Source organism: Panicum virgatum, chromosome 2K (genome assembly GCF_016808335.1).
Source record: "Panicum virgatum strain AP13 chromosome 2K, P.virgatum_v5, whole genome shotgun sequence".
In the NCBI taxonomy this organism is placed as follows: Eukaryota; Viridiplantae; Streptophyta; class Magnoliopsida; order Poales; family Poaceae; genus Panicum; species Panicum virgatum.
Genome location: NC_053137.1, coordinates 18,562,530 through 18,586,375, shown reverse-complemented (window position 1 = coordinate 18,586,375; position 23,846 = coordinate 18,562,530). Strand labels below are relative to the sequence as shown.

At 42.7% G+C, this 23,846-nt stretch overlaps 1 long non-coding RNA gene and 1 pseudogene across 1 annotated transcript; one reads left to right on the top strand and one right to left on the bottom strand.

The window, feature by feature from the left end:
* Positions 1-139, bottom strand: part of LOC120695176 — a 46,269-nt pseudogene extending 46,130 nt beyond the window's left edge.
* A 779-nt stretch (positions 140-918) lies between these two features.
* Positions 919-2,031, top strand: LOC120695960. The gene is made up of 3 exons (XR_005683960.1): positions 919-1,009; positions 1,396-1,454; positions 1,712-2,031. It is a non-coding gene; the product is annotated as an uncharacterized LOC120695960 (long non-coding RNA).
* Positions 2,032-23,846: the final 21,815 nt, after the last annotated feature.

The window sequence follows — 23,846 nt, the reverse complement described above, 5'->3', positions numbered from 1 at the left end:
CACCAATGCTCCAAGGGGCCGGCGCACCGAGATACAAGTGTGGTTCACTCTAGAACCAATCACTACCGGAAAACGGATGGTACCTGACGGCCTTTGGGCCAATCGACAGGAACATACCGATGGTGGCCCGCCCCCGCATTCGCCCCATCTCAAGTCGACAGGAAAGCCGAAACGCACGCCCGAACCCTATTCTTCCACCGCACTCAGCCGCCGCCACCACATCTCCACGCAACAGTCGCTCTCCCGAAGCTGTGCCGCCGCCACAGGCCTCCCCAATCCCCGCATCTCTCTTGTGGTGGTAGGAGGAAGGTGCCGCCGCCGGTGTCCGAGGAGGGCGCGCACCCCTGCTTCTCCACAGCGAGCAGCGACGAGGCATTCGCATCTCCTCCCAACGCAGGAGCGTCCGCCGGCCTTCTCCTCCCGGCCGAGCAGGTTGCAGTCCCACATCCAGCCCGTCTCCCCGTCACCAGTCGTCGACGCCGCCACTCCCACCACCGACGATGCAGCCGACAACGTCCCCTGCTCCTTCCTCCCTCCGGCGGCAGATCTGCAGCAGATCTGACCCAGCCCGGCCACCACCGCCCCCATCCAAAGATCTGGCGTGTGGCGGCCCCCTCCTCGGAGCTCAACGCCACGGTGAGATCCCGGTGTGGAGTCGCAGGAGGCAGCGTCGTCGGCGGTCGTCGCCATCGTCGTCCTTGAGCTATGTGGCCTTGCCGTCGTCCCCGAGACGCGCGCCGTCGCCATGGGTCGTCCCATCGCCATCTCCTCATGGTCGCGTGACTCGGGTCGTCGTCCTCGTCCTCGAGCCGGAGATACCGATGTGCCAGTTTTTCCCATATTGTTAGGTTAGCGATTCTGGAGCTCTATTAATCACTTGGTCTCTGCTGTGTCATTGTACGCACAGCTGGTTGAAAATTAATCTTGAGCTCTGCTATTTAGGGATAAGATTCAGATTCACAGGGACTTGATTCATCAGCAGTTCAGCACCCCCAGTTTTGCTTATAAGGTGAGACTAGACCTGGAAGAATCTTATCAATTTCTCATGACTTCCTAGTAGTTTGCGGCATACTCTCTATTTAGTTGTTGATCTCTCGGTAAAGGGAACTTTCTATTGCTGATCATAAGCTTATGCAATGACCTATATATTTAGTTATTTACATATTTCACTACTCATGAGTGAGTGTATAACTTTAATCTATTTTGTGGAGAACAGAATGTACTTGCTTGCTTGCTTATATTTGTCCTGGTTGCTTGCTTGCTTTGTGACTTATATTTATCCAATAATAACAATTATTTACTCACATTATGTTAATCCGATAAGAACAAATATGTTGCATCAGAATTTCTTGTTTGATTACTGATCTTATTAGCTTGTTTTGCTTTGTTGTGTAGTCAGATGATGGAGTAGTCCAATATTATTAAGTTAAAGCTGCAAGCACGCACTGAACATTGTGAGTATCTTGAACTACAGATATCCCACATAAATAGTATTTGATGATCCTTTACTAGTCTGTGGAGAAACTTCTGTTATATGTGTGAACTTTGAAGTTATTTCCAATGTATATAATAATCACATATATCAGGAACTCTGAAATTTCATCTAAATTTCAAGTATTGGTCATTTGGATCATAAATTGTTGGTCATGAGAACATGACTTGTATCACTTCTTCCATTATCTTACTATCTTTTTCTTGTACATTGGAACAGGTACGAACGGTTCATATTTGAATTGAAAGATTTGATACAAGTGGTAAGCAAGATAGTTAGATATAATATGGCCTTTAGTCTTTTACTTGCATTTATATGTTTATCAAAATAACAAGCACTTTGAGGACGATGGAATAGCAATGATATTTTATTCTTTAATTTTTGTAGCACAATTTTGTTCTTGAAACTTTCTCAGGCTTAACACTACATTGAGTTCTGGAATTTATGAAGTCTGGATTTTGAATGCTCTGTACAATTTCTACCTTGACAGTATGGATGGTTATGTGAATTGTGTAATCTATGCTCAAACGTTTGGACTCTCTGAATATTGTAATTACTGATTCGGATGTAGCCTAATCATGGAATAAGAAATGAGCTATATGTGAATTTTTTTTTCTTCTGTCCATTCATTTATTCCTGACGGCCAGATTGGTTATTCCTGACAGTTTGGCACGTCATCAGACCATCGAACCACAGCACTGTACAAATCGTCAGGAGTTCCCGTCAGGAAAGGTTTCCTGACGGCCATCCGACGGGAAAGGTCGACCTTTCCTGTCACCGGACTCCTATGACTTTCCCTGACGGCTTTTTCGCTTTTCCTGACGGTTTTTGGCCGACAGGAATGTCCCTGTTTCTGGTAGTGAATGCACAAGGCTGCAACACCTTGCTCTCTCATTCACTTAGGAGAGTCTCACTCACTTAGGAGCTAACCTAGCACTAACACTCACAAAGTTTGTGCTAAGGACTAAAGATTTGATCACTAAGCTCTTGGATGGCTTGGAGGTGTTCTTGGATGTATGTGTGGTGTCTTGGAACTCCAGCAAGCTTCAAATGGCCGGGGGAACACACACACACACATATATATATATATATATATATATATATATATATATATATATATATATATATATATATATATATATATAGGCCTAAATCTTGAACTAGCCGTTGGACAATTTTCTACGTAGGCATCAGAACTTCCGGTGCTAGGGCATCAGTTCTTCTGGTCACACTGAGCTCTGAAATAACTGTTGGCTTCTCTGACACAACCGATGCTAGGGCATCGGTTAAACCGGTGACACTTGATCTTCACGTAGCCGTTACACCTGATCTTTTTTTTGCTGACGTCATTGCACCGACGCTTGCTCCGATGGGGCATCGGTTCTTCCTGTGCTGAAGGCTTGGCTTCTGCGCACTTGACATCTTCTCTGGACAATAATACGTCGATTGCACCGATGCCTGTTCCTGACCCGTCGGTTAAACCGGTGCCTTAGGGATGTCTTCACTTGATTCCATCTGGCGCCCAAACTTACACCGATGCCTAAGCGTCGGTTTATCCAGCAACCATCGGATGCACCGATGGTGGGGCGTCGGTTTAACCGGTGCAGCTGACTCTGCATCCTTTTCGTCCAAACCGTCGCGGCAATCATTTGGATCCTTGAAATATATTTTATCTCTGGATTTCTACTATACTTTGGCACCTCTACGACTTATTGAACTTGTCATCTTGATGGTGGATTGGACATGACGTCTTGACGATAGATTGGACATTGCGTCTTGACGATGAATTAGACGTGTTGAATCATATCCATGGGACCTAAAGACTCCTACAAATGTGATCTCACAAACTTATTAGTCCTATTGATTATGTTGTCACTCAATCACCAAAATCACAAACAATGGCCTAATTGGGGCCATGTTCCTTACAATGGAGTTGAACTTGTTTAAACTTCCTTTCTTGGGGTAGTATATACTTGGTAAAAGACAGATTGATGTTGGAATGTCTGCCCTACTTCTCATTCCTTGTTAGCTTGATTGTGCGAGGAAATGCAACCCTAGTGAAAAGTGAAAATGCCGAAACAATACTCGACAGCCTACGGCCTGCACAAATCGCCCAGGCCACAAGCGTAGCAATTAACAGCCATAAATATGCGCGTTGCTTGCAACCCAGCACTGATCGGAGCATAGTTGTTTCCTTGATGGGGAACGAGCTGCGGACTGCAGCTTCACCTCCACAAGGAAGACAGGTGCGTGACTGATCAATTTGTCCCGTTTCTTTGTTCAGGTCCCCATGCTCCCTTGATAATAGGCAACCCATGCGTTGTACCTTCCCGGGCTGCCCACGGAGCCGGTCTGGCCCCGGAGGACCTCCTCCTGGTGTTTCTCATTCCTAAGCCAAACTCTTCAGGGTCCCGCGTGGCTGGATTATTCCTTGATCACAGAAAAGGGTAAGGTAGGGTATAGACAAGGCAGGACGGGATGTTGTTGTTGGTGTAACGAACATGGCACCATTTATGCCATTTCGAGTTATTTTGGTGATCGAATGACAACGCAATCAATGGAACTAATGCTTTTGTTAAGTGAACATTTCTAGATCCCAGGGATGAAGTAAAAAGGTCATACAAAGCAATACACGAAGAAAGAACTCAAAGAAACGCTAAATTGGATGAGTTCTGAAGAAAACAGCAGCACCGGAAGAACCGATGCCTGTAGCATCGGTGCATCCGATGGTTGTCGGAAGTTCCGACGCCCTGGCATCGGTGCAAGTCTGAGCACCAAATGGAGATCAAGCGAAGACCAAGTCAAGACTGCCAGGTCACCGGTTGAACCGACGGCGTAAAGCTAGGCATCGGTGCATTGGATGTATTATGTTTCAGAGACGATGTCAAGCACACAGGAGCCAAGCCTTCAGCACCGGTTCAACCGATGGTGCATCGGAGCATGGCGTCGGTGCAATGACGTCAGCAGAAGTGGGAGGTCCAACAGCTAGTCCTGGCGCTGTGTGTGACCGGTTTGACCGACGCCCTATGCATCGGTTCAACCGGTGGTCCCTGGAGGCACTGCAACTGTGTCAGGAAGCCAACGGCTATTTCAGTTGCTGTGAGTGACCGGAAGTTCCGACGTCCCTACACTGGAAGTTCCGATGCCTACGCAGAAAACTGGCCAACGGCTAGTAACGGTTCTCTTGAGTTGGTGGCCTATATATATGCCTCACCCCGGCCATTTGAAGATTGCTGGAGTCTCAAGACATCTCATACACATCCAAGAACACCTCCAAGCCATCCAAGAGCATAAAGATCAAATCATTAGTCTTTAGCACAAGCTTTGTGAGTGTTAGTGCTAGGTTAGCTCTTGAGAGAGTGATCAAGCAAGGTTTAGATCCTTGTGCTGTGGTTCTAGAGTGAACCAACATTGTATCTTGATGCGCCGGCCATCCTTGGAGCTTTGGTGGCTCGCCAGCAAGTCAACGACCCTCCGGCTTGGTGTGGAGCGGCGTCGACGACATTGTGCGGGGGACGGAGACCCCTCCTTCGTGGGCAATCTCCCTTAGTGAAGATCGGGATCAAGGTGACCGTGATTGTGTTCACGGGAGAGACTTGATTGCCGGGAAGCGATACTCTTAGTGAGTGCTTCAACAACGTGGACGTAGGGGCGCCTTTGTGGCAATCCGAACCACGGGATAAATCCTCGTGTCGAGAGTTTGCTTCCTCTCATCTCTCTATTTAAGCTTCCGCATTTCATATTGCAACTTGTGTGCCTTTACTTTCTTAGTGTAGTATCTTGTTAGGATTGACTATAGGTTGCAAAACTCTTTTGGGATGAGGGTTTTACACTAAGGTGAACCGTAGTTGCACATCTAGATAGCTTGTTTTAATTTAAGTTTTGTGCAAACTAGTTGGAGCCATAGGTTAAGATTTTAATAGTGCCTAATTCACCTCCTCCGCCTCTTAGGCTAGAGCACACGATCGCTTTCAATTGAGCACCTTATATAGAAATGACTTTGGAAGAAGTTGGAAATATGGCCTGAAAGCGAATTTGGCTGGTCGTTGCAAGCTGTGCTGGCCTGTCTAAGCCTGCAGTGAACTTAAGTGTGTGGTACGAGTGCTTGTAAAAAATGCCTGTCTAAGCCTTCAATATTATTCCAGTCCCATTATTGTTACTGCTAGTACCAGTGCTTGTAAAAAATGCCGCTAAACTGGTGCTTATTAGTAACAAGAACGAAACATGCTGAATGAAATTTATAAAACCAGAGGATTCTATGATGCCTCGCAGAAAATACCTTAGGATGGCATCAAGTTGCCTATAACGCAAGAGAGGTTGCTCCAATGTTTATAAACTTTTTAGGGTAAGCATTGGCGACAACGTTAAATTGGTGTTTGTCTATTTTCACTAGGCTTAATAACATAACAAAATACCCAAGTTCGGACAAACTTCCCTAAAAAATAATTTAATCCTTTTAGAATAAAAGTTGCTTTTAGCATACCAGACTCTTTTCACCACCCCAATAAAGAAAAGCCTACCTTTCTTTAACAAAAGATGAGATATTTTGTGCATAGAGTGGACATATAGGTTTGTCAAAATATTAGGTGAATACAATATGAATATCTAATAAATAAAAAATTAAGGTACAATCAAAGGTGTGTTTGGATGTTCGGCAATCCTTTCTCTTGCCTACCTAATATAACCTCGAAACTGGAGGTGGTTGGCCTGTATTTGCATGCTTGTTCTTGTTATAACGAGCAAGCGATTGATAACATGAGGTTCCCCATGCTGGCAGGACGAGGAAAGCTCGTCAAGGAAGGTTATGTTAGTGAATCTAAGTAAACAAACAAAAAACAATCTAGAGCTGGCTCAAATTATGAAATCCTTGGTATCAAATATGTTCTATGATACGATAGGTATAGAAGATGAGTAGTAGTCCATGTGCTGACTTAGGCCTATTTTGAGTCGATGCCAAATGAAAAAAAGAGTAAGACTCATGAAACATATTTTTCTAAATTTATTATAGGAATAAAAAAAATGCTATGTTCATTCAATGTTACACGACTTATTGCTTGTTGATAGCAAAACATATGTGCTCTGAATTCATCAAGGTCAAGATCTATCATCCTACGATCTTGGAGGTTCTTGGTCTACCAAAAAGTAACCACTTCTGAAATCAAGTGCATCCAGTTCTGTTATAAGATGTAAACATGATCTTGATGGCACCTTAGATGTACACTCGATCCATGTTATTCACGAAACTAATAGCAGGTATATATACATGTTAATTACTCAATCAAATGTGCATCTTGCAAATGGCAAGTGCGAAAACTTGTATTTTGAGTGAGAACTAAGAAGTGTGTGTGTGTGTGTGTGTGTGTGTGTGTGTGTGTGTGTGTGTGTGTGTGTGTGTATAAAAGCAGTCACCAAAAAATTTGTGAACAGTGAATATATATGAGAAAGTTCACATAAGAAGCCCCGATGCCTTCCATGCCTGTAGCTACATCTAGAAAAACATTGTTTGAACTACAACACATACCATTGTTTCATAAGAAGCAGTGCTTTGTTTTGATGCATTTCAGAAATGGCGGAGCTCGAATTGCAGCAAGAATGCACTGGCCAATGTTTTTTTGGGGTAACCCAACGGTTTTTGATAATTCTATGCTTCTTTTGGATACTGGATTTAGTGGTTTGGCCACACTGGTTGACCCAAAACCGACCCAATTGCATGGCGAGTGGTAAACCATATGCCTGACTCTAGGTTAACCCTGCTGCAATGATGGCCCCTAAACTAGCTACTACCACTACCTGCTGTGATGATCGCGTGGCTCTGCTGGTGACAAGTCGAGTGGCGCCATTGGGTCACCCCTACGGACATCGCTAGCAGCGATGGCTGGGAAGTGTTTGTCAGTGCAGGGCTCAACCTCCATGCTACCAATCTCACCAGTGATACCCCCGAGGCCATGCTCGAGGCTCCTCCTTGGCTCCTTGTGACATAGGCGCCTCCCCGTAGACTGGCCTCAGGCGCAGGGACTCCTTGGCTGGCATGACTGTTTAGAGATCTTCCCCTGGTGGGAAGAACTCTTTAGGGCCAAGTAGCTAGAAGCAGCCAAGGCCGATCAAGTCCATGTGGTGGAGCACACACGACGAGAGAGATAAATAGACGGGCATGTAGTGCACTACCCACCCTTCAACAAATAGCAACCTGAATGAGAACAACTCCCCATTGTGGTGCTTCCAGAGATGCCACTCATTCCTAGAAAGGTCACAATCACACCTAGTTGATGGCTTCACATATTGGTATACGCTTGCTGGTAGAAAATTCTGAGGAACAACATATATATCGGATAGACAAACCCAATATATAATAAGGTCAAATGATATCAATCTGTAGATGTCAAATGATATCAATCTGTAGATGTTGTGTAATTTAAAGGCGTATATCAGACAGTGACGGATAAATGCTGTACTATATGGTTTACACAATTAATTGAGCGAGATGTGGACATCAATGTTCACTTATTTTACTGAGTCACAATGTACGTATCATGTGGTGATGTAAAGCTAGTGGAAAAATGCCACCATCCAATTCTAGCTCATAATCTAACCAGCAATATGATTAGTTCTATGGGAACAAACTAAAGCAACTTTGGAGTAATAGAAAAGAAGGTCCCTCATTCCATCCACCATGGCAGATCATGCAAATTTACAATCACAATAAGAGCGATATGTTTATGCTTGCCCTTTTGGTCACAGAACCTCTCCTTGTTAAGACACATTGCGTTCTGGCCCATAGTTGGAGTGTTTGAGCACTACGGTGCAAACAAGGATTCGTATGAATCCCCACGGCAAGCCATGGGGGAGGGCAAGGCAGTTTTATGACGGAGCGGTGGAGGGTAAACCCAACTGCATAATCACACTGCAATTCGACTGGACAGCCCAATCCATTGGTAATAGCTTTTCTCGATGCCTCCCATTACCAATCCCAAACAGACGACGACAGGTGCAGTGTCCAGGCAAGCTTGTGTTACATGTTCACTACGACGGACAACATTGTCTATACAATGAAATCTTTTTAATATAAGTAAGTTCATGGATGTCTTTCAAATCAGATTGCAGATGGCAGTTGAAAAAATTACTACTGGTTGACAAGGTGAATCTCTCGCAAAAAGGAGGCAAAAAAAGTTACAATGACGTTGAAACTTCCAAGCCTCGTGTGTTCAACTCAATAAAACCTGATCGGCTTCGATCTGTGAATAACGTACGCGAGCCATAGGATGGAAAACTAATAAGGGTATTTCTGCCTGCTACTTACCTTGTAATAGAATACAACTATAATAAGCTCTTTCTCCAGGATAGAAGAGTATGCCTCTTTGTTCTTCTGTCTACTTCATTGTCCTTCTATAGCTCTGTCTTTGGAATTTTATTAATACTAATACCTCTGATGCTAGATATAAATGATTTAGAATATCAGCGTATTTTATGGAAACTATAACATTTTAGAGAAAATAATTACACAGGAAAGTAATTTGCATGATACATATAACAAGTTGAAACTTATCTTGTTAAATCTACCTGTTGTTTCATCTGTTGATGATCACAACCGTAGGAATTCTAAAGCGAATTGTATTTTGGATCGGAGGGCGTACTATTTATTGGAGATCCCAATAAGAGCTGCTACACAGGGCTTAGAAACCGCAGTTGGACACTGCTAGAAAACGGGGCATTCGTCCCTGCACGTTAGTACCGGTCGAAGTTTCGACCAGTACTAACGGCTCCATTTTGTACCGGTCAAAAAATCGGAGCCTATTAGTACCGGCTCGTGGCTCCAGCCAGTACTAAAGAGCCGGCACCGATACCGGTGCGCAACGGCTGGGAGCCATTTGGTACCGGCTGGAGTCACGAGCCGGTACTAAATGGCTCCGAGGAAATTTAGTATCGGCTGGTGGCTCCAGCCGGTACTAAATGAGAGATTTAGTACCGGCTGTAGACACCAGCTGGTACTAACTTGCCCACTATAAAACGGCGCGCCTTCTTCCTCCCCGAGCCCGAGCCAACCATTTCTTCACCGAGCTCGGGGTGCTTCCATGGCGTGAGAGAGGAGGTGCTGCCCATTTTTTCAATTTTTGTGGGGATTTCACTCATCCAAGTGTGTCAAAGGTTTGCAACTTCATCTTCTCTTGTCTGATGGTCTTTATTCTTTGCTTAATGCTCCATATTTAGAGAAATTTAGAATTTTTAGAAAGAGTGAGTATGAGCTTAATTTTTTTGATTTATACATTGTTTTGAGATGTATAGAACTGATAAATTGAACATATAGAAGATTTATTAGATAGTTTGAATATGCCTAATTTCTAATGATTTTTTTCAATTATTTTCAAATGTCATGGTTAGTTTGTTTCCATTTAGGTAGATAATTTTTTTGTTTTGTAAATTAGTTTTATTCAGTACTTTTACATGTATAATGACGACATTAGTTTTATTCGTTAATTAATTTAGTTTAGTATTTGAACTAACATTAGAAACAAATGTTTATTTCTTAATGCGACTTTTACGTCGATTATTTTGACACTCTAATGATGTATTTATTCGGGCTCATATTGGAAAGCATCGAGAAGTTTAAAAAATCTTTGTTTTCATTATGTTTTACAATTTATGTTTTTATTTTAATTCTAATAATTTGTTCATTTTTTACATTTATTTGATTAGAGTACTGAAATTAGTTTTGTTTCTTAATGAGATATATAGTTGACCTGTTATTAATATTACTTCTTAGAAATGCCTTTGCAACATGATGCCTTTGAGCGTCGACCTACGGCTCGGGCGGCGGTACGCAATCAATTGGAGCTCACCGGTCATTCGCTTGAGTTCCACCCTGCAAAGCGTGTTGGTCTTGTTAGTGGTCGTATTCGTCGTTTGATTAAGAAAGTTTTTCATATATTCTCCATTGGCAAAGAAAGCCGTAAATTTTATCATGAATTTAACGTCGAGTTGCATGGTACTGATGATGATCGTGAGTTGATGGCTCGATATAATGCAAGACGTGAAGAGTCGGGGCTGGCGGAATATGACCGTTCAATGTCAAGACTTTGTGAGGCAGTTCACGAGGCATCGGTCAAAAGATCTCATGGTGAGTAGTTTGTATTAGGTAGCTAACATGTAGTGTAATCTATATTTATTAATTTAAACTTTTATTTATCATGTTGTTTATTTTAAGCATGTTATGTGATGGATATTCGGACCTTTTGTATTTCAATGTTAAATTCACGGAAATGGAAATTGTATTTCATTATGTTATGTGCCAAATGATATGAATACAAGTAAAATAATGTTGTTACTTAATACAAAATTGTAGATTGATGGACCGACAATGGATGTACGGCGACCGGTGCACCATGGCGTAGATTAATAGTCTAAATTTCTTTCATTTAATTCCATGCGGGTACTAATAGAAAATTTTGGTGTTTGCACTTGTCAGATTTGGTGTATGAAGGAGGACCTCATCGAACCGGAAAGAATCAGGGCAATTCAAGAATCACTCTGTGGATTCCTGCTAGATGAGGTCATAAATCGAAAAGGAGAATTTTATTCGGATCAAAGGATAAGCATGGGTCGACTTGATAGAAACAACCGCGGGGGCGACAACAATGACGACGACGACTAGTATTATTCTCCTTTTTGGATAATTGTCGGAAAAAACTAATCATCATGGATACTTGTAAATATTTTTGTACTCCAAATTACTATTATAAGTACTTATAATTAATGAAGTGTATATTAATATAATATGTATACATAATTGCTTTTGTTTTGCGCAAACAATATATATGAATGCTAGATACGAATAAAAATACGCAAATGGCTACGAAATATGAATACTAATTATCTAAAACTAAAATGATAAGAGGAGAAACATAATTAAAAGAAAACAAACCAAAAAACACTTAGTACCGGTTGGTAAAACCAACTGGTACTAACCTGCCGCGCCACAGGAGGTGCGACGTGACAGGCGTGTTTAGTACCGATGGGGCGGTACCGGTCGGGAAACCGGTACAAACCAGGAGTTCCCGACCGGTACTAAAGGGCCCTTTTCTAGCAGTGGGAAGTGTCTTCAGATTAAATATAACATTAACATAATGTGTAGAAGTCCTAATAATTTTTTGAACATGAAAAGGGAAAATTTTCAAACAAAATAAAAGGCTCAAAAGTGCATATGCAACAGTCAGTTCAATGTTTTGTTGGCCGTCAAGACTGAACACCCTGAAGCACATCCAAGATGTGTTTAATGAGAAGCTCAAATAATGTGCGTGGTGGACAGAGCATGAGAGGCACCAAACATGCAACCCTGCCGATTTTGCACTGGTTCGGAAATTTCCTTTCTGCGGTAGTACTTGGTAAAAGACAGATTGCAATGTCTGCCCTACTTCTCGTTCCTTGTTAGCTTTTTTTTTGCGAGTCGTTCCTTGTTTGCTTGATTGTGCAAGGAAAGAGCTATCCAATGCAACCCTCCTGAAAATGTTGAAACCATATTTGACAGCCTGCGTAGATCGTCTAGCAGAGAAGCTAGCGAAGAAGTAGCAACATTGCAGCAAATGACCATAATAGGCGTGTAGTGTGTTGCAGCCCAGAGCAGCAGCAGCTTCATCTCCACATGTGTAAGGATCGTGGCCTAAGAAGGGGGGGTTGAATTGGGACTTTTTTAAATTTCTATCTAGTCCTTAACCTAGACTAGTATTGCCCAATCTATAAATTTGAAACCTATTCACTAGAGCATGCTAGCACAAGATCCTTAGGTAGGTAAACACACTATCATGATCATGTTGTTTAAAAGATATCACACTAGTAAGATCAAAACCTAAGCAAAAGATCACACTACCATGCAAGTTGTCCTAGTCAAACTACAAGCAATCAAAGACAAGAGTAACAACAAAAGGATTTAATTGCTTGAAATGAAAGTAAGAGACACGAGACAACCGGATTTTTCCCCGTGGTATCGAGGAGTTGACGCTCCCCCCTAATCCATGTTGGAGCACCCACACAAGGGTATAGCTCCCTTGCTTCACCAAGGAGCAAGTGATCACTAAGAATGCTCTTTCTCCATCTCCGGAACGGCGAGCTTCACACCGTATACAATCTTCTTGTCTTGGGGCTCCCACAAGCACCAAGAGCTCACCAAGAACCTCCCGATCACCAAGACCGGCTAGGTGCCGTCAAACACCAAGAGTAACAAGCTCCTAAGCCTTCACTTGACCTACACTCAGTTGGCCCTAGCTCAAGCACACTTGCTACACTTGCAAAGGATAGATTCTTCAAAGTTGGAGTACAAACAAAGTGCTAGATCTTCTCTTGTTTGCTCAAAGCACTTTCTCTTCTTCTCAAGGGTGGCCTCAAGTATTTAGGGTGTCAAAGACAACTGAAATGAGCCATGGGGTGCCCTAATATAGAGTGGAAAGAGTTACATAGCCGTTGGAAGTCCACTGCAGAAAAACCGTGAGCACCGGAAGAACCGATGGGTGTCAGATTTGAGGCGTCGGTTCAACCGGTCTCTCTGTGTCCAAATTGTAGCCGTTGGGGTTCTGACACAGTATCCAGGCTTGTGTTAATGCACCGGTGCATGCTCCGTAGGTGCATCGGTTCAACCGGTGCTGAAGAGTTTCACTGATCAACACAAACAAGCTCTCTGGAACATAGGGCGTCTAATGCACCGGTGCTTTGATTCTGAAGCGTCGGTTCAACCGGTGCTGAAAAGAAGTTTAAGTCCACTAGAACATGCTCTCTGGAACAAGGCACATCTAATGCACCGGTGCTTTTCTTTTGACCGTCGGTTCAACCGGTGCTATAGAGTTCTTGACTTGATTCCTGCCTTCATCCAGAGAAGATAGACCGACAGGGCATCGGTCCTTCCGCCAAGCATCGGATGCTCCGACGCTAGGGCACCGGTTCAACCGGTGCTGGTGTTTTTCATTGTTTTCAGCTAAATTGACTTGGATTTGAATGTAACTTCAATTGTTTCTTCTTTCAAGTGTTGTGTTGACTTCTATTGACCATCTTGGGCTGTTTTTGAGCGAGTGTGCATGATTTCTAAGGCCAACTCAATTTTGATCAAGCTACTAACTCATGAACCCCTTTTAATAGTACGGTCAAGAACTAAAAACTATAAAACCCTATCTAAATCAAGTGTCCTTCATCTCCTTGTGACACTTGAGACTAGAAATGTCCTTAACCTTTAGAATTGAGTCCTTGGCATGCATGGTTGTTCCGAATTGAGGGGTCTCTTTTCGCATTTCATATGAGACTAAATTAATCATTAATTTTTCCTTCAAAACACACGTTAGTCGCATACGGTTGTCATTAATCACCGAAACTTACCATTACATCTATCGGCCTAGATGCACTTTAACATGGAGGAAGGTGCATGATCCAATCACCCATGAATTTGGATTCCTCGTACAGCCCATGGAATTGACGTGGCTCTGAAGCGCGTCCTCCCCATGTTTCTCATTCCCAAGCCAAACTCTCCAGACTCCCACGCAGCTGGATTCCTTTGATCACAGGAAATGCCGAAATGGTATAACAAAGCCAAGACATGCATGAAAGTAGCATATATGGAAGCAAGGCCGGGATGTTTGTTGGGTACCTTATATAGAAATGACTTTGGAAGACGTTGGAAGTATGGCCTCAAGAGATTTTGGCCTCTGGTTGCTCGCATGTGCTGGCCGGTCTACGCCTACAGTGAACTTAATTGTGTGTGGTATAAATAGTATCAGAATTCACATAGCTATCCTCGAACAACCATGACATGTATGCAAGAGTTTACTTAGCTTATTCGGTTATTCCAACATATTGATGCATCACTCCTTTGGAGGAAGCTTCAATATTCCAGTTCCAATACTGCTAGTACAAGTGCTGTAGTGGCTGGCTGGCTGGTTTGCCCCTATTATATTGTTACCAAATAATGTGGAATTTATGTATGTTTGCAACAATCTTGCATTGTGCTCCAAACCTCGCTAGCGTCCCTTGCGCTAGCACAAATGTCTCGGGCGGTCCTTACCCCTGGCATCACGAGTTGTGTGTGATTTGAAGTATAGCAATAATAATAAGTTGTTTAATTTGTGCACATCAAGAAACATCATTTCGAAACATACATGTATCCTTCTCGCTCTTGATTTTTTACATTCACAAAGTCTAATTTGGTGTGTCGTCTTGTGGGAGCTAGCGTACGCACAAAGGTCGTGCATATGTGTGTGGGGAGTAGCTTCCATTTTTTTTTCGAATGTTAAGGCGACCACAGCTTGCTCAGGGTGGTTTCTCTACTGCGAACACAATTGTAAAAAAATGCTAACTTAGGAAAAAAATCTGGGTTGGATAATACGGGTTCATAGAGTGAGAAATTTATAAATATGACATGTTTTGCCCGCTCACTAGCACTATTGTTCACAAGGCATTGTTTCTATATATGAAATGATCACTAAATAACAATAATAATGAATAGAGATAGCACACACGAGCAATAGGACACTGATTTAATTGATATGATGAGGGTTAGAGATAGGTTGATATGCTCCTGCAAAGTCTACTTTTTTTAGCTAACGGGAAACCAACCTCAGCTATCTCGATTGCAGCCATGTCCTACAAAGTTTACTATATATGAAATTCTGATGAAGCACACGTACCACGACACGTGGGTAGGTGCAGTGCAATCAATACTAATCAGTCATGTGGTTGGTTCTCACCTGAACATACATCATATATATTGTTCTGGCGCTCCGCGCTCCAATACATACATCTCCATGCTTGGCATATGGAAGTGTTGCGAGTGAGGGAGCTGAATTGTTGGTAATAATTGACGTATTTTAATGTCATGTTGTTTAGAGAGAAACACAACACAAGTGCGTCGAATGAGAGAAGAGTGAAATTGCATTTTTTTAGGAGAAGAGATGGAATTCTAACAAGGAATGAGAGGAGAGAAGTCCTGTCAGATTACAACTGAGAGTTTAGCTAATGAAAAAAAAGATGCACATGATCATCCATTTCCACCTTAAAACCTGACCGACATGATTGGGTCAAGAGAGCAGAGGACCTTGGCAATAAAAGAATAGACAGTCCTTCATTCCATCCAAAAGCTTATGTTGTTCACAACAACGGATAGCATTATCTATACAATGAAATCTTTTTAATGCAAGTACTTGGATGTGATTCAAATCAGATTAGAGATGGCAGGTGAATCTACTACTAATAGTGATTGAAAAGGTGATTATTCCTTCTAAGACATGGTTGGCTTTTGTGAATAAGTTGAGGTAAGAAGAGGGAAAGCTATAGAATGGGCGCTATTGCCGCCTGTTGTTACCTTGTAAGCATTGTATCGCCATTTAGCAGTGGTGTATCTAGGATTTCAATCTAGGGTAGTCTGATAAGGTTTTTTTTGAGAAACAAGTAGTTTACTAAATCATAAACTTTATCCCCTTTTTTTTTGAAAAAGCTAACAAATTTCATTGCCAACTAATAAATTATGTCCCTACCATGGCTATCAATTTTCATTGTAAATTACCTTGCTCCTTGGTGCTTGCCAAAAAAAATGCAATGCGAACTGGCATGAAGCGGTCAAGGAGCCAGCTTCCTACACCGTGCACAGATTTGCTAGTGCGTAGTCTGAGGGGCAAGAGCAGCCCTACGGTGCACCTCCCTCTGTCTCTGTCTTATTAGCACGACAAAAGCAGCGTCGCCATCTCGCAGTTGCAGAAATTCAGGCTGCTCCTATGGCCCAAGGCTGCAACGCCTGCATGGCCGTGCCTTCCCCTAGCCAATCCACCACACAGGAACGTGCACCCAAACCGCTAAACCCAAGCAGCTGGAAAATCCAGAGCTTGGGAGTCTTTGGGCCAAATCTAGATGCCATCAGGGCTATTATTTTATGTGAAAAATAATATTTAAAGAAAAATAATTACACATAAAAGTATTTTTTATGATGAATCTAACAACATCAAACTTACAATTTCGTTACACATCATTTTTCATCTAGTGAGGGTCAAGTTAAATCGTATAGGAATGCTCTAAAGCAAATTGTATTTTCAACAGAGGGAGTATTGTTTTTTGGAGCACCCAATAGGAGCTACAAAATCCACATCTAAAAGTGTCCCCAGATGAAAAAGTTTATGCTACCTGAAATCCAAATTCAATGTTAATAATAAATTGTAGTACAAATTTCAACATTTTTGATATCTTGTAGATGAAACTGTTTAAATTGGTAAGTTAAAGTCCAGAGATATGGTTTCCATGTTAAAAGCAACACGTGAACAAAATAAAAGACTAGAATGCATGGGATGATCTAGAGGGTGGGCCAGATGGCCTGTGGCCATCCTAAGATCCAATGCAAAGTGCATCTCATGTCTTGCGCAAAGAGCCACCCGAATGGTGTTTGTGCCTTCTCTCCTGTGTGCTCTCGTCCTTTCGTAGTCTAATGAGCTAGCTCTAGATGCTAGCATGTTTGAAATTTGACAGCTATCGTATTAAAGTAGGATTCTAGCAAACTTGTAAATGGTTGTGTAATAAAGGTCGGATCTATCCATTTTATAAAAAAAATTAAATGGTTGTGTAATATGTGTGATTTTATTCTATGTTGTCACATACATTTGTGACATAAAAAACATGTCTTATTGGACCATCACCCTAACCTGGAAATCTAGATAGGTATGTCACAGTTGGAATGGACATCCCCACTAGCCTTATCTGCAGCATCGATCCACGGGTTTGTTGGAGAGCCAGTGCATACACACTTCAGAAAATTCATGGTTTTTGTGGAGAGTAGTGAAGATCGACCTCTTGATCATCTTGGATGAGATCTACGAAAATCATGAATATGTCGCCTAGTGGATCGAGCACGAGGGGCACCAATCGGGGCTTCTCAACTTGATGCTAGTATTGAACTTGGCGAACAATATAGTTTGTTTGTTCAGGCCTTGACCCTCAGTTGTTGTCGACACACCCAAATGTGGGGCACATCCTAGCTCAACGAGCCGGGCTGGTTACAGAACATGTTTCCTCGATGCCACTCATTCCCAAGCTGAACTCTTTAGATTCTTGGCTGCACTCCTTGATCACAGTGAATGATATAACAAGGCAAGACATGAAAGTTGTGGATCGGCATAAGACAAGGAGGTTGGTACCTTATATAGAAACAAGTTGTAAAGGAGTTGGAAGGGACTGCTGATAGAATTTTGCTGCTTGTTGCGCGCATGTGCCGACCAGCCGGCGCATGCATTGAACATATCAGTGTTCATAAATAGGACACATCTCTTACATAGTTTTAGATACATAAACTCAAACAATGTAGTTTCCATATCTCGGATTATTTTTGGACTCGTATGCTCCTCAAATCCGAGCACGACCTTATGTTTACATTAGTATTAGAAAATATGGAATTACATTAGAAATTATTATGTCAAAAAATGATTTTCTATTTTATACTTAGTTCAAAGGAAACAAGCTACATAAAAATTTCTGAGAACTAACAATTTCTATACAAACAAAAAACATTGAATGAAAGAGCTTTATCTTAGAAAAATTTTAAAAAAAAGAACCATCAAATTTAGATTATTTATGATAGAGAAATACTATATACAAGTGTTAATTCTAGATTAAAAAGAGAAAGATCAACAATTCTTGTGTTCTTCATCTCAATCAGCTGACCAAACTTCAATTTTTATATGTAAAGGTCTTCTGTTCAAAAAATCACAATACATGACTCTAGCTCAATGTGCACATCGATCTTCTTGGTGAAGATGAAGAAAATGTCTCCGGTTTGAATCTCAGCTAGAGCACTTGCTCATTTTTTTTCCTAGTTTACATTCACCACATGGCATAATGAAATATAATTATAGTTAAACTAGTCTTGGCATGAATGAGGAGGTGGGTCTTGTGGTAGGTTCACTCTTCTATAAGTCACGAATGCATGTTTCGAACCCCATGGTTCCACATTTTTTGGGTTATTGTTTCCGGACACTAGCGCACAGATATCTAGTATATTTAAACAAAATGCCAGAAAATAGCATAAGTGAAGTACCAGCACAGTGGCAAGTCATGTTATTCCCTTTCTGTGAGGTCATGGATTTGAAACTCCAGATCACCTGCGCCACTTTTTTGTTTTTTATCACTCTTTTATTTTTTTAGTGTGCACAATTGAATTTCAATGTACACAAAGAGCATGTTCGAACAATTAACTCAATGGTGCTCTTCCCACCTGTGAGGTCACAGGTTTGAATCTCCTTTGCCAAATTTCTTTTCTTCTTTTGGCGCCATACTCTTTTTTTTTTCTTTTTCCCTGCTGAGTACTACACCCACATTTTCTAAGAAAAGAAAGTTACGAATATTAGTTTTCTAAAGTAAGCAAAATATTTGTGCCACCGTGTTTTATGACGATATGAGATATTGTTCTATGCTGCTCATTTTACTTTGGTCATAATTCTGTGTGGCTGAAGGTTGTCGCTGATGAACTATGACGAACCTGGGATTTTTGTCATAGATGTGGTTTGCTCAGTGACGAAGTTTTAAAACATCACGCGCAAGACGCCATGGAAGCTACTATTTCTACTAGTACTTGACTAGATGAAATATTTGTTTGTGTGATCTTACACTAGGAAAATGAGTATGTTAGTGTGGTTATCTACCTAGAATCTTCATATCAGTATGCTCTAGTTGATAGGTTCGATCAAAACTCATAGGTTGGGCAATACTAGATTTAGGCTAAGGATTACTAAAAATTGAAAAACATCCAATTCATCCCCCTTCTTAGGGCCACAATCCTCTCAACATCGAACTTCCATTTTTAATCTACTTAATTTTCATCTATTGAGGGTGAGACTAATTCTGATGGGAATTCAAAGCAAATTATAGTTTGAACAGAGGTAGTATTGTTTACTTGGAGATCACAATAAGAGCTACAAAATGCACAGCTGAAAATGTCCTCAGATAAAAACTATTATGTTACCTAAAATCCAAATTTAGTGTTCATAAATCATAATAAATTGTAATACAAATTTCTCCTTTTTCCACTGCTTCTAGACGAAACTGTTAAAATTGGTAAGTCAAAGTCCGTAGATATCATTCTCATGTTAAATGGAAGATTTGAACAAAAGAAAAGCCTGGAATGGGCATCCCACAACCCCATTCAGTAGCAGAACTCGACAGGATTGTGGGAGAGCGAGTGCATACACAATCCAGTTGGTTTGTTTAGGCTGTGACCCTCAGTAGCTCTCAATGCACCAATGCAAATGCGGGGCACACCCTAGCCCAACGAGGTGGCCAGGTTACAGAACACGTTTCCTCAATGCTGCTCATTCCCAAGCTGCACCCCTTTAGATTCTTGGCTGCAAACCTTATCACAGTGAAGGATATAACAAGGCAAGACATGGAAAATGTGCATCAGCGTAAGGCAAGAATGTTGGGTACCTTATTATATAGAAATAAGTTGTAAAGGAGTTGAAAATATGGCCCGAGAGAATTTTGCTGCTAGTTGCGCGCATGTGCCGACCAGCCTACGCCTGCAGTGAACGAAACTAATAAGTATGTTTGGTATGTAGTGGTACAATACAGTATTCGGAATCCGGAATCCCTCCTCTCGAACAACCACGGTGCGAGCGCTTATTCCAACAAATAATTAATGTATCTCTCCTTGGGAGAAAGAAGCGTCAATATTTTAGTTCCACTACTATTCCTAGTACTAATGTTTGCAAATTAAAAGATGCAGCCGGAGGCTGTGGCGTAGCTCGGTGCTTTTATTCTAGCTTAGCCTGATTCACACCGAACCAGATCCAGGGGTCCAATAGAAATTATATTTTTGACAAGACCTATGCTAGAAAATGGTACGAAACAAGAATATAATGATGTTAAACAAATTAAAAAACCATAGAACTAGACCCGGTCCTTTCATCAACTTGCTATATATGAAAATTCACAATGCTTCTGTAGCCTCAAATATTCAAAGCAATCCTCTCTACTAGTATAAACATAATGTCAAAATTGGTGTATATTCCACTTTTCCTTAAGCAAATTCCAAATTTCCACCTTCGAACATATTTTGCAACCCAAATTTTCATTTAGTCCTACTTCATTCACCTTTTTTCCTTTATAGAAAAACCTACTTTTCAGTTTGTTTGGCAAGGAACGCAGCTAGCTAGCTCATGCTAACTTCTATGGCTTAGTAACTAATAGAGGTTTCAAAGAAAAATCTTCATTTTCATTTCAAATTTACATTCACAAGTTTGGTTCTGTGTTGTGGGAGTAGTGAAATTAACAGACTGATTACATAATAGTAGAGGTCAATGCATATGTGTTGTGGGCAGCGAGTGGCTGTCATTGCCTATTCTTCTTAACATTACAGGGGACCGCGGCCTGCCTAGGAGGTTTACCGATCGAGTTCCACTGCTTGTTGCATCGCCACTTACATGTGGGGTGGATCGAGTCCATGCACCTACTTCGATAATCATGATCTCTAGCTATCCCGACCGTGCTGCCATGTATGTGTGTTCTGGTCGTCGACAGTGTCTCCAACTCTGTTCCTGCCCGGACCGTACTGCCCAGCATGCACGCCATGCCTTGCCGCCGTCACTATGGCCCTGATTATTGGTTACTCGCAAGTCCCCAAGCCAAGCTCTATAGGTGCAGGTGCCGTCTGTTTGGTTGCCAGCACTCCGATCAGAGATAGGTTCCAGAGATGCAAAATGGAGGCCAGAGCCTGGCTCGCGAGAAACACAGCAAGCGGGCGTTTCCCGCAGGCTTGGCTCATGCAATACTTGATTAGCATAGTTAATGATAAAATCAGTACGCGATTAGTATGTATTAATTCATATTAATGTATTTGAAAAAAAATAGTATATAATAAGATACGTTAAGGGCAATTGGTGTATAACCATGCAAAACAAATATCATGATGATGATTATTTAACAATATATCCTGGTACGGTCAACCAAACTACATGTCTTTTGAAGGCGAAATGATACAACCAACCAAACATAGGATGCTCGCATAAACTCAGCCAGATTGAGGTAGCCTGACTCATAGATATGAGCTGTGCCGAGACATACAGGCAACCAATTAGACGCTTTAAACGCGTTGGGGATGTTGATTGCTTCCCTCTGCTACTCATTCCTAGCAAGCTCTTCTGCCGTGTGTGAGAGAGAGATATAGCTGTGGGCTCAACTGCATAGGACAGAAACCTAAAGAGATATGGAGCCAGAAGAAAGAGGGGTGAAATGGATATATATAGATACACACCATCTTATTAAGTACAATGACCAAAAGGTTCTAGTAAATGCACCTCAACTAAGTCAAATACATACTACATGCATTTACATCACTCTCGAGAAATCTTCTGTGATAAAAGGCAACCCATTGTTATTTCAAAACTTGTCTAGTTAAGCTATATATACACTTATTCTACAACAGAATTGAGAGGTCAAGTTGACAAGTACCTTGACCTCATATATTGTGATGAGTGATTGTCGTGATGACTTGGAGGTTTTGGCGTGTTAGCTTGATTTTGGCTTGTGTTTGTGTCAGGTTAACCGCTGTGTGTGCGTTTTGTTTATGTTCTTGTGTTTCCTTCTTCAGTGCCCGTGTGGAGCGTTAGGTGTTGACGGGTGGTCAACACGTGGAGTGGACTAACCGTGGTGTAGTCGCGATTCTGTGGAGATTGCGCCGTGCGCTTGGTCTTTGGATTGCAGGTACACGGGCGTCGAGTGTCGACGGGGAGCTGCCGTGGAGGTGCTGTGGCCGATGGACCGAGCGGTGAACGGCGGTGAAGGGCAGCCGGGACCGGAGCTTGGACCGGGCGGCAGATGTGGCGTCCACTCCTGGATCGAGGGCACAAGCGGCCACAAAACCAAGGAGGCGGACGGCGGTTGAAGACGCCAAGTTGTGGAGGCACGGGCGTCGGTCTCGGGACTGACGGAGGCGACGGGTGTCGACGGCGTCTAGGGCCCGCTGTGGGCGAGGAGGTGACGGGCGTCGGGCGGCGTCTAGGGCCATCAGAAGGCCGAGGCGGGAACGGCGTCTAGGGCCACGGCGTGGAGGCGGGAATCTTCCCGCTCGTGAGGTTTTGGCGGTTTTCTCAAAACCGGCCACCTACCCGGGTTTCGCAGACCCTCCAAAACCGCGGACCTGATCTTCATCAAGATGGCGGCATCGCGGAGAAGACTTCATTTCGAAGAAAGAACCTCGGCCGTCGGATGAGATCGTGTACAGGGGGTGCTGCAGGCCAACCGGTCTGACCGGTCCCTAGCACCGGTCTGACCGGTCTAACCAACCGGTCTGACCGGTCCAGCGTACCGGTCTGACCGGTCCCGCGGGTATAAATATCCCTTCACTTGTGTTAGGTCAAGCGCGGCTGGGTATTCTGTTGGTGGGTCATTTTGTTCCTCCCAGGCCGCCGCCTCTGTGTCTCCCTCCCCGTTCCTCTCTTTAGAGTAGGATTTGATTATGGATTTGTGAGACTTTGTATTGGATTCGATTGGGAAAGGATGCCCCATCCTCCTTGTGCCCTCTGGGCTTTTGAATCAATCCAATCCCGTCGTTTTTGTGCCCTTTTGTAATGGATTTTGGTTTCATTTTTGGTGCACACGATTGCGATGGTTCTATGAGCTCTTTGTTGTGATTCCCTTGCTTCTAGCTCTAACCCAAACCCTCTGGAATCGAGAGCTCTTTCGAATTAGATTTCTTGAGTTCTTGAGAAATCCCCATCCCTTTTGATCTCATCCCAAAATTCTCGTGTTATGATGATCTTTAGGATGAGATCTCTTGGAGATATGTTCACGGGGTAGGGGCGAAGCTATCCCCCAAGTTTCATCGAATTCCCTGGTCGTTTGGTCGAGATTCACCATTTGGATCCAAGTTTTCGGGATTTTCTGGGTGCCACTTTCTGGGTGCCACCGGTCAGACCGGTAGGCAAGACCGGTCTGCTCGCCTTTGGACATACAAGACCGGTCAGACCGGTCCAGTGCACCGGTCAGACCGGTCCAGGCAGATCAAGTCTGCTGTTTTCCCAGTTCGCTTCTGATTTGCCTCTGAGTTTTCGCTTGCTCGTTCTAGGCCTTTTGTGTTGGCTTAGCTTTTCCATAGCTATTCCATACTTTGGTCAGAACGCTTGAGAGATTGGGTGATTTTGGGATATAGGCCGATGGTTTGAATTTCAAAAGAAATTTTGATCGGCTCCCATTCACCCCCCTCTGGTCGCCGACTTCGGTCCCTCAATTGGTATCAGAGCTTGGTTAAGGTTTTCTATGCCCTAACCGGTTCAAAAACCACTTGGCGACCTTTGTGGGAGTTTTGGCTTTGGGGCTTTTGTTTTGAGCCTTGGTTGCACTAACCCTAACCATGCCT